The following is a 12030-nucleotide window of genomic DNA, read 5'->3' on the forward strand; positions in this document are numbered from 1 at the left end:
ACAAGTGCAAAAAGTGCCTTCTATAGGTGCACTTAGGGAGTTGATATAGAGAGATACTATAAGGAAGGAGTTAAATGAATTTTTGGACCACATCAGATAAGAAAATAGCCAGAATGACTTAGAGGTGACTAAATACATTGTTCTACAATTTTTAGTTGAACCAGTCAAGTTACATAAGAAGCTAGTTATGTTCTGGGATAATATAGAAATAGGCTCCAAAACCATATGCCCAGACACTTTGGAGGTAAAAATAATATACAATTCATACCTACCAAAAATATCTATAGGCATAGCAACAAAGTATAGGACATGGTATCAAAAAAATTTAGTGTAGCTTCATGTCCCAATTAGCGAATTACAGTTGCACTAAATATGAACACACACACACACACAGATATATATATATATATATATATATATATTGGCCACAATTTTGTGAAATGTAATTTTCCAATTAAAGAAATGATTTTCTTTTTGAAATATGTGGAAGCACAAAATACACATGTGGAATGTGAAAAGTCGCTAAGAATTCCAATGCACATATAGGTGCTCAAGAGTGTTAATATAGGTTGTCATTGATGTCAATATAATAGTTTTTGTGATGGAAAATTCTTTGATACATGATGTAACTTGCCTATTGATGCCCATTAATCATAATTCTCATAGTGATGAATGTTTGATATATGATGATATGATGAGATGGAAAATCCAAGTGGAATAAATACATATATACAGACAAAATAAAAGCAGTAGAGCGATCAAAGAAGTTTATCGAAAGCCATCAAAGAAGAGATATCGGAAGAGAATCCATAACAGAGGGGTTAACAATAAACACCAAAAAACACATCAAAGGCTTATATCGGTGCTTTATCAGCAAGTTTATTACCTGCCACTGCACAAAACCTGCGATTACAATTTGAGCTGCAGACCCGATCGTTTTAGTAGAACAATCTTTAAAGAAATATCACATCCACATTGGAAGTTATGTATCACAAAGGAATGCCACTTAAATACTTCAATTTTGATAATTTTGCAGACCCGCAGGACCATTAGAATTCACGTTAATGAAATATCACATCTAGAGTAATCGCTAGTTTCAAAGGGATGTCAAAACACTGATTGCGATATAATAGGTGGACCCGATAGCTACATAAAATATACCTTTATGTAATATCGTGTCCAGGTATTGGGGAAGTTAAAAAACCATAAGGGTTGTCATCGCAAACCACCAATTGCAATAGACCCAACAAATCACCGATTGTGATGAAGTTGTAGACCCGACATATTTGTTAACCATTGCTTAATATTATATCGTGATTGTTTCATCAGCAGTATGAATATTGACCATGTTACATCGATGATGTTAACGGTTGTAATTGTGAGATTTTGGATAATTATGATTGCAATTAATAACATGGCATGTGGGACCTCCATATGGGCCTTGTGAATATTAAAAGGACCTCTCTGATATACTGCATAGTAAGAGACCTATGAAAAGTTGTGATTGCGATTAGTGGTGACATGGCATATGGGGACTGCCAAACTTCTATTATAATATGGGTATAGCTTCTCATATAATGCGGTTTTTAAAAAAATGATAAGTTATAATTGATTGAATATTAACAAAAGTCCCTTCGATATAATTTAATATACCACCTCATGCACAAGTCAGCCCCTCCATTAATGAACGGGTCGCTTCATCTATTGACAAAAATCATACATATATACAAGTTGAAACACTTCACTTGATGTATGTATTCGGGCATCGATTACAGAGAGAGGAAGTAACAATTCAAAACTTATGAACTTGAAGGAACAGAGGAAGCAAAAGATGGAGAAAGAAGGAATAAAGCCAAAGTTCTAGTAAGAAATAAGCCGAGGGATGAGAAATTTCTGTTGATTGGGTTAATCTTTGAAAGGCTCGGACTTGCAATGAATCAATCAAGTACATAATAGTTCTATTGAGTGAAAATCAAGTTTCATCTATCACCATTTGAGGGGAAAATTAGAAAGAACCAATATTGAAGTGTTTGTTAGTTTGTTTCTTGGAAGTAAGATATCGTGACAATAAGATGTAAACTATGTTGCTTAGTTTTTTGGCGACCACGATTGGATGTGAGCCTTGTGATTATAACTTGTTTAGGTGTATAATTTGAGATTCAACATGAGTATCCTAAGATGAGTTATAGGAGTTTATTAGGTGAAAACGGAATAGTCTAGTTGTAGCAACTGTAACATGCTAAAGTTGTTGTAGTCGAGGGAGGATTTGGTTGGATTCCCAAGTTGCAAAAAAAGTAAGGGTAGTTGTGAGGGCATGGTAACTAAGGAGTGTCAAGGCATGTCAAGGAATGAGAATGCATGCTAAAAAATGTTAGATAGTGCCAATGCATGCTAATTTTTTTTGGTGAGTGTCAGGGAATCACAAGGGAGACCTAGGTAAAAATGCATGGAAATGAAGGAATAAGAGTTTGTGGCAGAGAGTGTCAGTGAATTCCTAGTGTCCCAAGGACGAAGCATGTTAGCAGAATTTTAGAATAGGAATTGTAGGAATAAAGCCTATGATTGCAATAAGGGGTTCGAAAACAGTAGTTTCAGATAAAGGGAGACTTTGGGCTAGGAAAAAAATTATTTTTTCAATGACATGGTTGGGTTACCAAATCGCAAAACAAGTAAGGCTATCTATAAGGCCAGGATAGCTAGGGAGTGCCAAGGTGTGTCAGGGAATGCCAAGAAGAGGTAACACATGATAGATAGTTCCAGGGCATGTTAGGCATCCCAAGTCATTCTAATATGTGCCAGGTGCTAGGGTTTGGCACCATTAACACATGCTAGGGATTGTCAAGGAGTGCCAGGGAAACATAAGGGAGCACTAGTTTCAATTGCATGGAAATGAAGGAATACAAGTGTGTGATAGGGAGTGTTAGCAAGTTCCAAGTTTGCTAAGGAGGGTGTGAGAAGGTATGATAGGTAGTTACAAGGCATGCTAGAGTGTTAGGGAAGCATGCCAAGATGTAAAAATTGCCGAGGTGTGCCATGATGACTTTTTTGTAGCTTGGGAGGTACTCCAAGCCCTAGTGTTCGAGGGTTTGAGGTCAAAGTGCCACAAGTAGGCTTGTGGGCTTAGAACTCGAGCCTGGGGTTTTGTAGCCATCGATGTTTGGGCCAAAAATGTAACAAGTCCTTGACATGTGACTGATGATGATGATATCTCTTGGTGAGACGATTCTAATGCCTATGAGAATCATTTGATTCTGAGGTTTTGTTGAAAAGTTATGAATTTTTGAAGTTATATGTTGGAGTTTTCACACATGTGTTAAGGTCAACTTGGTGTTAAGTTTACCTGACTGGTTGTGGAAGCCCCTAGATTGTGACATTATGAAGCTACTCATTTGTGTATAAATAGATTGTGAAGGCAAGGCATTTGAGCATCCAAAAGTGAAACATTAAGGAAATGTTAAGGAGGAGGGATAACAACTCGGTGAAGAGGGTGATACATTTGTTTTGATGCAGGAGAAGAGGACAGAACAATGTGAGGACTTAAGGCTGGCTTGGGAGCCTCTTTGACTATGTGGAGGTTTGTCTCATGCCATACCAGGTCCGAGTATGATAAGGTGAGAACGTAGGTCTGATATGGTAGATTTAAGGTGTGTTATCTATGTTTTGTGTGGGTCGAAGGTATAGGAACGTAGATGTGGTAGGCTGCAAGCCATAACACCTCAGAAAGGAACCTACATAGGGCTGTTTGAGGGTGGTATAAGCCATAACAACAACAAAAAATCAAGGCATACTCCCTTGATTAGGGCAGATTGAATTAAGGGTTGTTAGGGTGGAGAAGTAGGGGTTGTTGCAACATGCAAGTGCCTTAACCAAGGATAGTAGTGATATCATACTCGAATATGGAGGTTGTCTTATGTTGGGTCAAAGTTTGACCAATGTTGGATCAATCTACATTGCAAGTCGTTGGGAGCCATTTATTGGAGTAGCCTTGGGAGTGAAGGAACTCCAACTAGGATCAGATTCTGCTATGTAGTGATGTAGGTGTCCTAATGTGGAAAGATTTGTTACAACTTGTGGAAACCAAGGAGGTAGGGATGATATGGCATGTTAGAAGCTCTAACCAATGGGTAGTTTCACAACGAAGATTGGAGCCTAGATTTGTGCAATAGCTCCTCTATTGTAGAGCAAAGGGTAGACGTGGAGAATTTTTTTGGCAGCTGTGTGTAAGGGTCTCCTAGGTGTGTGGATTCCCCTACTAGGTGCATATGCAACGACATGGACTTGGTCACTCGTGGACTATTGGAGGGTAGTGTGAGAGTGAACCTAGTTTGGACATGATTAGGCACTTATGGTCTATTGTAGGACATCATAATAATGTCCAATTTGGAGCCTAGTGTGTAACACCTTGATGGAAAAAGGTATTTGCTAGAGAGAGATAGTTGTTGAGCTCAAGGATTTGATCAACTAGGAGTAGTTTATGGAACCCTAGACATGTGTGGAGAAAGACTTCTGCAATAGATGATGGGCATTCCTTCTGACCTATTTTCGTTTTTGGATATGTAAATATTACAGTGATGGATGGTAGCCCTTTGTAACCTACGTTGATCTTCATTAGTGCAGCACAAGAAGACCATAGTCGGATGAAGTCCCTCAGTAGCTAAGGAGCAATAGTGGGCATATTGAGAGTTGTTCACAAGTGGAGTTGTGAACAACTCGATACGAGTATTGATGTGTTGTGCCCTTAATGGAATAAGGCATAACTACTGAGTAGATTTGATAGTCGAGGTTCAGTAGCCAAATGGACTTGGAGCATTGATAGAGGCAAAGCTATAGATCAGGAGTCGAAGGACCATGTAGGTACAGGGTATGACGGAGAGGAGCAGAGACAGGATGTAACAACCATATGGTCAGAGTATCTTGTCTATGGTAGATTGGTTGTTGATGGAATCACACCAAGCCCCAGTTTTGAATCTTGTACTAGTGGATGTATGAGGGCCATTATCCTTGGTACAGGAGTAGCAGACTATAGTATTATATGTTGTTTAATATAACAAAGTTGTGTTGAAAACTGTGAAAAATTGTCTATATTCTGTGCATATGTAATTTATTGTTGTTTATATTCCATTGTGCAAAGTAGTATCGTTGAGATTCCTGTTTTGGTAGCGTCAAAGATTTTAATATTCTATCTTAGACCCAAAGTCGTGGAAATTCAACATGTTATTGGAGTGTATATGAGCTACTTTGAGGGATAGTGAATCAAGGTGTGCATAGAAAAGCAACTCAGAGGGATTTGTGAGTGTCTAGATCATGGAGTAAAGTGTTTAGATGAATACATGGAGATATGGTCTTGGCTAGCTTGATAACGAGAATAGTTAGGAGTTCTGGTGGATTGGTGGTGAGCTTGGTGAACAACAGTTTGTCGTAGGGAAAATTGTTGTTTGTGCACTTCCATTGAATTGTAATGGATGTTTTGGAAAACTTGAGGGTTTCTCTAGCATGTATGAGATCAGTTTGATTGAGTTGGACTCAAGTGATGGACTACAGGTTGGCAGGCTAGAGTCTTCATCAGATGGTGATGTTTCATATCCGAGAATGGTGGTATTTGCACGAGTGATATTTGATCTAGGAGGATGAGTGCTTGCAACACTGAGCTAGTGGAGATCTTGTAGGCTCATAGGAAGCCTAGGCTTAGAGGGAGCAACATTATGGAGGTTTGGGATCTTTAGGTTCATGTGTGATGAGGCAAAGGCACTAGCAAGATTTGTTGATTCATCTACAGGGTATGTTGCAGTGATGGGTGCCATATGGGCTAATGTCATCAAAGAATGATGGTTACTTCCTAGCCTTGGATGTGCCTCCCTCGCTAAGAGGAAGTGTTGATTTTTGTGTAGCTTGGGAGGTACTCCAAGCCCTAGTGTTCGAGGGTTGGTGTTCAAAGTGCCACACGTAGGCTTGTGGGCCTAGAACCCAACATTGAGGTTTGGCACCCATCGATGTTTTGGCCAAACCTATGATGTGTCTTTGATTATAACACAATGAGAACCATTTGATTCCAAGTTTATGTTGAAGAGTTATGAATTTTTGACGTTATATGATCGAGTTTTCACTCATGAGTTAAGGTCGGATTGGTGTTAAGATGACTTGACTAGTTGTGGAAGCCCCTAGATTGTGACATTATGGAGCCCCTCATTTCTTTATAAATAGAGGGTCAAGGCAAGGAATTTGAGCATCCAAATGTGAAACATTAAATTAGCGTTAAGGAGGAGGGACAACAACTTGGTGAAGAGGGTGATACCTTTGTTTTGCCACAGGAGACGAGGACAGAACAATGTGAGGACTTACGGCTAGTTTGGTTGCCTCTTTGACTGCATGGAGGGATGTCGCACGCCTAGCAAGGCCAAGTAAGGTAAGGTGTGAATGTAGGTCTGATATGCCATATTTAAGCTATGTTATCTCTATTTTTTGTGGGTTGTAGGTACAGGAGGATAGTTATGGTAGGACGCAAGCCATACCACCTCATAAAGGTTCCTATGCAGGGTTGTTTGAGGGTGGTATAATCCTAGAACAACATGAAATTAGATCATACTCCCTTAAGTAGGACACATTGAATTAAGTGTTGTTTGGGTGGAGAAGTAAGGGTTGTTGCATCGTGCAAGTTCCCTAACCAGGGACAATCGTGACATCAGACTTGAAGCTTGAGGTTGACTTATGTTGGGTCAAATTTTCACTAGTGTTGGATCAATCTACATTGCAAATTATTGGTAGCCACTTGTTGGAGTTTCCTGGGGCATGAAGGAACTCCAACTAGGAGAAAATCCCGTTATGAAGTGATGTAGGTGTCCCAGTGTGGATAAAGTTTTTTCATCCTATGGAAGGAAGGAGGTAGGGTTGGCATGGCATGTTAGAAGACTTAACCAATGGGTAGTTTCACAATGAATTTTGGAGCCTAGATTTGGGTAATAACTCCTCTATCACATAGAAAAGGGCAGATGTGGAGAAGTATGTTGGCAGTCGTGTGTAAGGGTCTCCTAGGTGTGGGGATGACCTAACTAGATGCAGATGCTACAACATGGACTTGGTCACTCGTGGACTATCGGAGGATAGCATGAGAGTGGACCTAGTGTGGATGCGATTGGGCACTTATGGTCTATTGGAGGACGACATGATAGTGTCCAATTTTGAGCCCGACGTGTAACACCTTGATGGAAAAAGGTAGTTGCTAGAGAGAGGAAGTTGTTGAGCTCAAGGGTCTGATCAACCAATTGAAGTTTGTGGAACCCTGGACTTGTGTATGGAGAAGGAACCCTAGACTTATGTTGTGTTTGTCTAGATAGGGCATGTTAGAGAGTGGTAGTGTGTGCTAGGGAGTGCCAAAGCATGGCAATGAATGCATGGGATTCTAAAATGTTCCACATAGTGCCAAGGAATTCTAAAATGTGTCAGGTGATATGGCATGTCGAGATGTAAACTATGTCGGTTAGTTATTTTATTGCCATGGTTTGATGTGAGCCTTGTCTTGGTAGCTTGTTAAGTGGGGTGAGTTCAGATTGGACATGAGTAGCCTAAGATGAGTTATACATAGTTATTAGGTCAACATGTCATATTTTGAATTTCCACAATGCATGAGAATCTTCGTTTGGTATTAGAATCTTTGATGCAAACACACTTGAGTGCCACAACACATATACTTTAATGCACAACAAAATCTACACACATCAGGAAATCAACTAGTGCACATGACAATTTTTAAAATTTTCAAACCCTTCTTCATTATATTACAAACTATAATAAAATAGGCTAGATCTCCCATACAAGTGACCATGTCCCTTTACAATCAAAACGATACAAGGAAGACAACTAGGGTTTGGTGTTATTTCTTTAACAACCAATCTATCCTTGGTAAGACAACACTTAATGTACTTACTGATGGTGGCCACACATAACGCTTTCAGACCACATGTCTTGAACACATATGGTACGTCCTCTTGCCTCCCATTCTACAACTCCTTAATGTAGCTCTATTAATAAGCTCAACTCCTTTAGGTTATTGAACTTGGCTCAAATTTTTTTTCCCTCTAGCTTCCTCCTTTGTCCTTCAACGTCTGCAACGTCATTAGGGTCTTCGATCAACTATTAACAAATCCATTTGTGAACATCTCTTTGGTAAACCCCCTTTTTCCATACTACTACTCCAAGATGACAAGTCTAGGGCTATAGAGGACATCGTTCTTCTCACTGAATCAATCCTCTACAATACACTGAACTAGGGCTAGTTGGATCAACCTCTTGACTTCTACTTTAGTCCTTCAAAGTCTACACATCCTTAGTCCCAATACACCTACCCTTATACCACTCTTATTTTCCTTCACAAGTATAGGATCTATGGATCCTCTTTGACATACACCTAACAACCCTCCAACTATACTTAGATTGCCATCGATCTGAACAACCATAGCCAATTCTTTCACTAATGTATGGCCCACAACACTACCTTCATCTACGGCTCTTCGAATATGCCACCTAATAATGATTTGAGTACTCTCAAGATCATTTTTCATGTGTAAAAATTTATTTTTTGTCCAATCTATGAATAGATATCAACTACTCCTCTTATCATCCTTTTAACAATATGTATATGATTGAACTAGGGTCACAAATCAACCTCTAATAGTCCATTGACTAACTGTATATAGGATGCCTCAGATGTTTGTTGAAAAATCTATGGGTAGTCCACTAAAATCAACTTCTCTTCATGTCAATCCATTCTTTATATGGAAAATTTATTCTACTCAATGTTCTACTTAGGTTCCACCCTCCTTTGGATCTTCTATCTCCATACGTACTTTTGAAAATCATCTTCTATAACTGTGGTCTATATTGCAGATATAAACCTCACTCTAAGAGTTCGAACCCCTTTTCTTCTATGTATATTTTTCACAGTCTTAAGGGCCTATCATATTGACTAAACATGCTAGGAAACCACCCTAACTAGGATATTATTCTTTTGTTATAATTTCTTTACAAAAATCCTTATCCACCCATAGAAGAAACAACAACTCTTTCCTTCTTAAGAGACTCAGCCTAGCTCATATGGATCCATAGATTACAGGAATTTTTTTGACTGAAACTTGACATGAAATTTAGATCTCTACGACCATAAAACTAGGGTTACCTCAGTCAATATTACACATGCAACTACTTCTATTCTGGCACTAAATTCCAGTGCAGGTCCTCTATTTATGTTGGTATTTATCATAGACGTTATGACCTATTAACCACCATAATACAAGGTCTGAACCCTCTCTATTATTTTAGAATTTGATGTGATCTTCACATTGAGACACCATTAAAATCACATGACCAATTTCTCATGAGCTCAATTTTCCAAAAGAGAACCAACAATATGCCATCCTACTTTCTAGCTCAAGACCATTACGGTATGCAACATTCTTGTTAACCATCACATGATGATCTTACTCTTGGTGGATGATCATGGCCTCCCTTTAGCAGCCATTACTCGACCCTCTAACTCATCCTACTTTAGGACTACATCACTCTTGGCCTCCTTGATCAAATGATCTCCTTCTCTCTTGATGTTCTTCTCTTCATCCTAAGTACTCCTTAAATAGATTTTACTAGGCCTCTTAGTAACCCTCTATAACTTATGGGTTTTATCCACTTAGACCTTAGGAATATTAATTTCCCTTTTTTATTTTGTTTTAGATTTAAACCCCATCTTGGGTCCAAAACCCCTTGACTTGTGTTCTTTTCCCATAAAGCCTTTTGTGACCAAACTCACATAGATCCATCTCATTAGGCTTGTTTAGTACCTCCCAAGCTACACAATTCAACAACATAGTCTAGTTGTAGTAATCGTAACTTGGCTAAGTTCTTGTAGTTAATCAAGGACTTTGTTTGGTTCCCAAGTTGCAGATTACGTAAGCGTAGTTGTGAGGGCATGATAGCTACTGAGGATTAGGGCATGCCAATGAATGAATAGGTGTGCTAACACATTTTAGCTAATGTCAATGCATGTTGAGGAGTGTTAGGGAGTGTCGGGGCATTGTAAGGGACAACTAGGTAAAAATGTAGGGAAAGGAAAAAATAAGAGTGTGTGTCAGGGAATTCAAGTGTCCCAAGGATGAAGTTTGTTAGGGGAAGTTCAGAATAGGATTCGTAGGAGGTAAACCTACAAATGTGATAAGGGGATTTACATAGAAGTTTTAGACAAAGGGAGACTTTGTGTTGGGCACAACATTTTTTTCCCTTTGGCTATTATTTTTATATGAGATGAGGCACACTTTGGTCACATGCTCATGTTTTAAACTATTATAGATAATTACATATTGTACGTTGTTGTGTATAAGTTTTTGGTCACTCGGCATGTGTCATATTATATATTGTGTGTCTTCTGTATATTTTGGTTCTTGCAAACTCTCAGCTAATTCTCTACTATTTATATTAATTGGACATACATGAGCAATATTGTCTCTGTAAGATATGTTGCATAGTTTTTTTATGGCCATAGTTAGATGTGAACCCTGTCTTTATAGCTAGTTAAGTGGGAGAAGTTGACCTTTGACATGTGTGGCCTAAAACGATTTATAGTTAGTTCTTAGGTGAAAAAGGCACAATCTACTTGTAGTGGGTAAAATTGGTGAAGTTGTTGTGGCTGAAGTAGGCAAATGTCACATGAACTATAGTAGCTAAGGACTTGATTGGGTTCCCATGTTGTGAAAAAATGTAAGGCTAGATAGATGCGAGGGAATGAGTGGGAGGCATGCTAAGGAATGCTAGGTAATTCTAACATGTGTTAGATACTGCGAGGGCATGTCAAACATGCTAAGATGTGCAAAGTGCTAAGGCATGTCAAGGTGTGAAAGGGTATGAAAATGCATGCTAGGGACTGTTAGGGGAACAAAAGGGAGAAATAAGCTAACCTAGAAGGAAATGAACACATAATAGGGTTAATAAGTCAACAATTTACCTTTACCAAGAGGGGCACACTACAAACACCAATAGTAGGTGCCAATAGGTGCCAAGTTCCAAGTCTTAGTGCATTCTAAGTGCCAAATATTCCTCTGTTTCTTCTCATCTAATTTCCAATAATCAATCTCATATAAATTTAATATTAAACCACGCCAAATCATACCAAGGCATCTCAACGGATGGAATACATGCTAATACTTTCCAATCACCCATACGTACCATGTGGCAATGTGTGTCAGGGAGTGTTATGGATGTTATGAAGTGGCACAACATGTCGAAGATTATTAAGGTGTGCTAGAGAGTGCCAATGCATGATGAGGATTATTAGGGAGTACTAGGACAAAACAAGGGAGCACTAGGTCAAAATGCATGGAGGTGAATGAATATGAGAATGTGACAGGGAGTGTCAATGAGTGTTAGTTGGCATGCCAAGGAGGGAGTGACAAGGTATGCTATGTATTGGTAACGTATGCTAGGGAATATCAGGACATGTCAATAAGAGCCAAAGTGTGGTAGGGAGTTCCAAGGTGTGCTAACATGTGCCAAATAGTGCCAAGGCATGCCATGACATGCCAGGTGCTAAGGCATGTTAAGATGTGTAGGATGTCAGGGTATGTCAATGTGTGCCAGGGAGTGTCACAGAAACAAAAGAAAGAACCAAGCTAAAATGCAAGGAAATGAAGATGCATCAGGCTCTAAACAAGACAAAGGAGAGGATGAATCTCATTTATCTATTTAATTTAAGGAAAACATTAGTCCCTTTGTCCTTTTATCATTATAGGTCCATCCACCAGGCCTAAGGAAGATACTTTTGTCTGCAATCGTAGATTCCATATAATACCCTTCTCCAAGCATCCTCTACCAATTTATTTGTCTTGTGATTATACCATTAGCCGATGTCTCCAAAATTCTTCCTTTAGTTCCTCAGGTGACTTGCTGACTTGTAAAGGATACAATCTATATTTCTCTACTACTTCCATTATCCATCTATTCATTGTGCCAAGTGAAATCCTCTTATCCTTGAAGACATGTATCCCCTCTCTT

Source organism: Pinus tabuliformis, chromosome 3_1 (genome assembly GCF_031772625.1).
Source record: "Pinus tabuliformis cultivar Carrire ecotype Pingquan chromosome 3_1, CPIR1, whole genome shotgun sequence".
In the NCBI taxonomy this organism is placed as follows: domain Eukaryota; kingdom Viridiplantae; phylum Streptophyta; class Pinopsida; order Pinales; family Pinaceae; genus Pinus; species Pinus tabuliformis.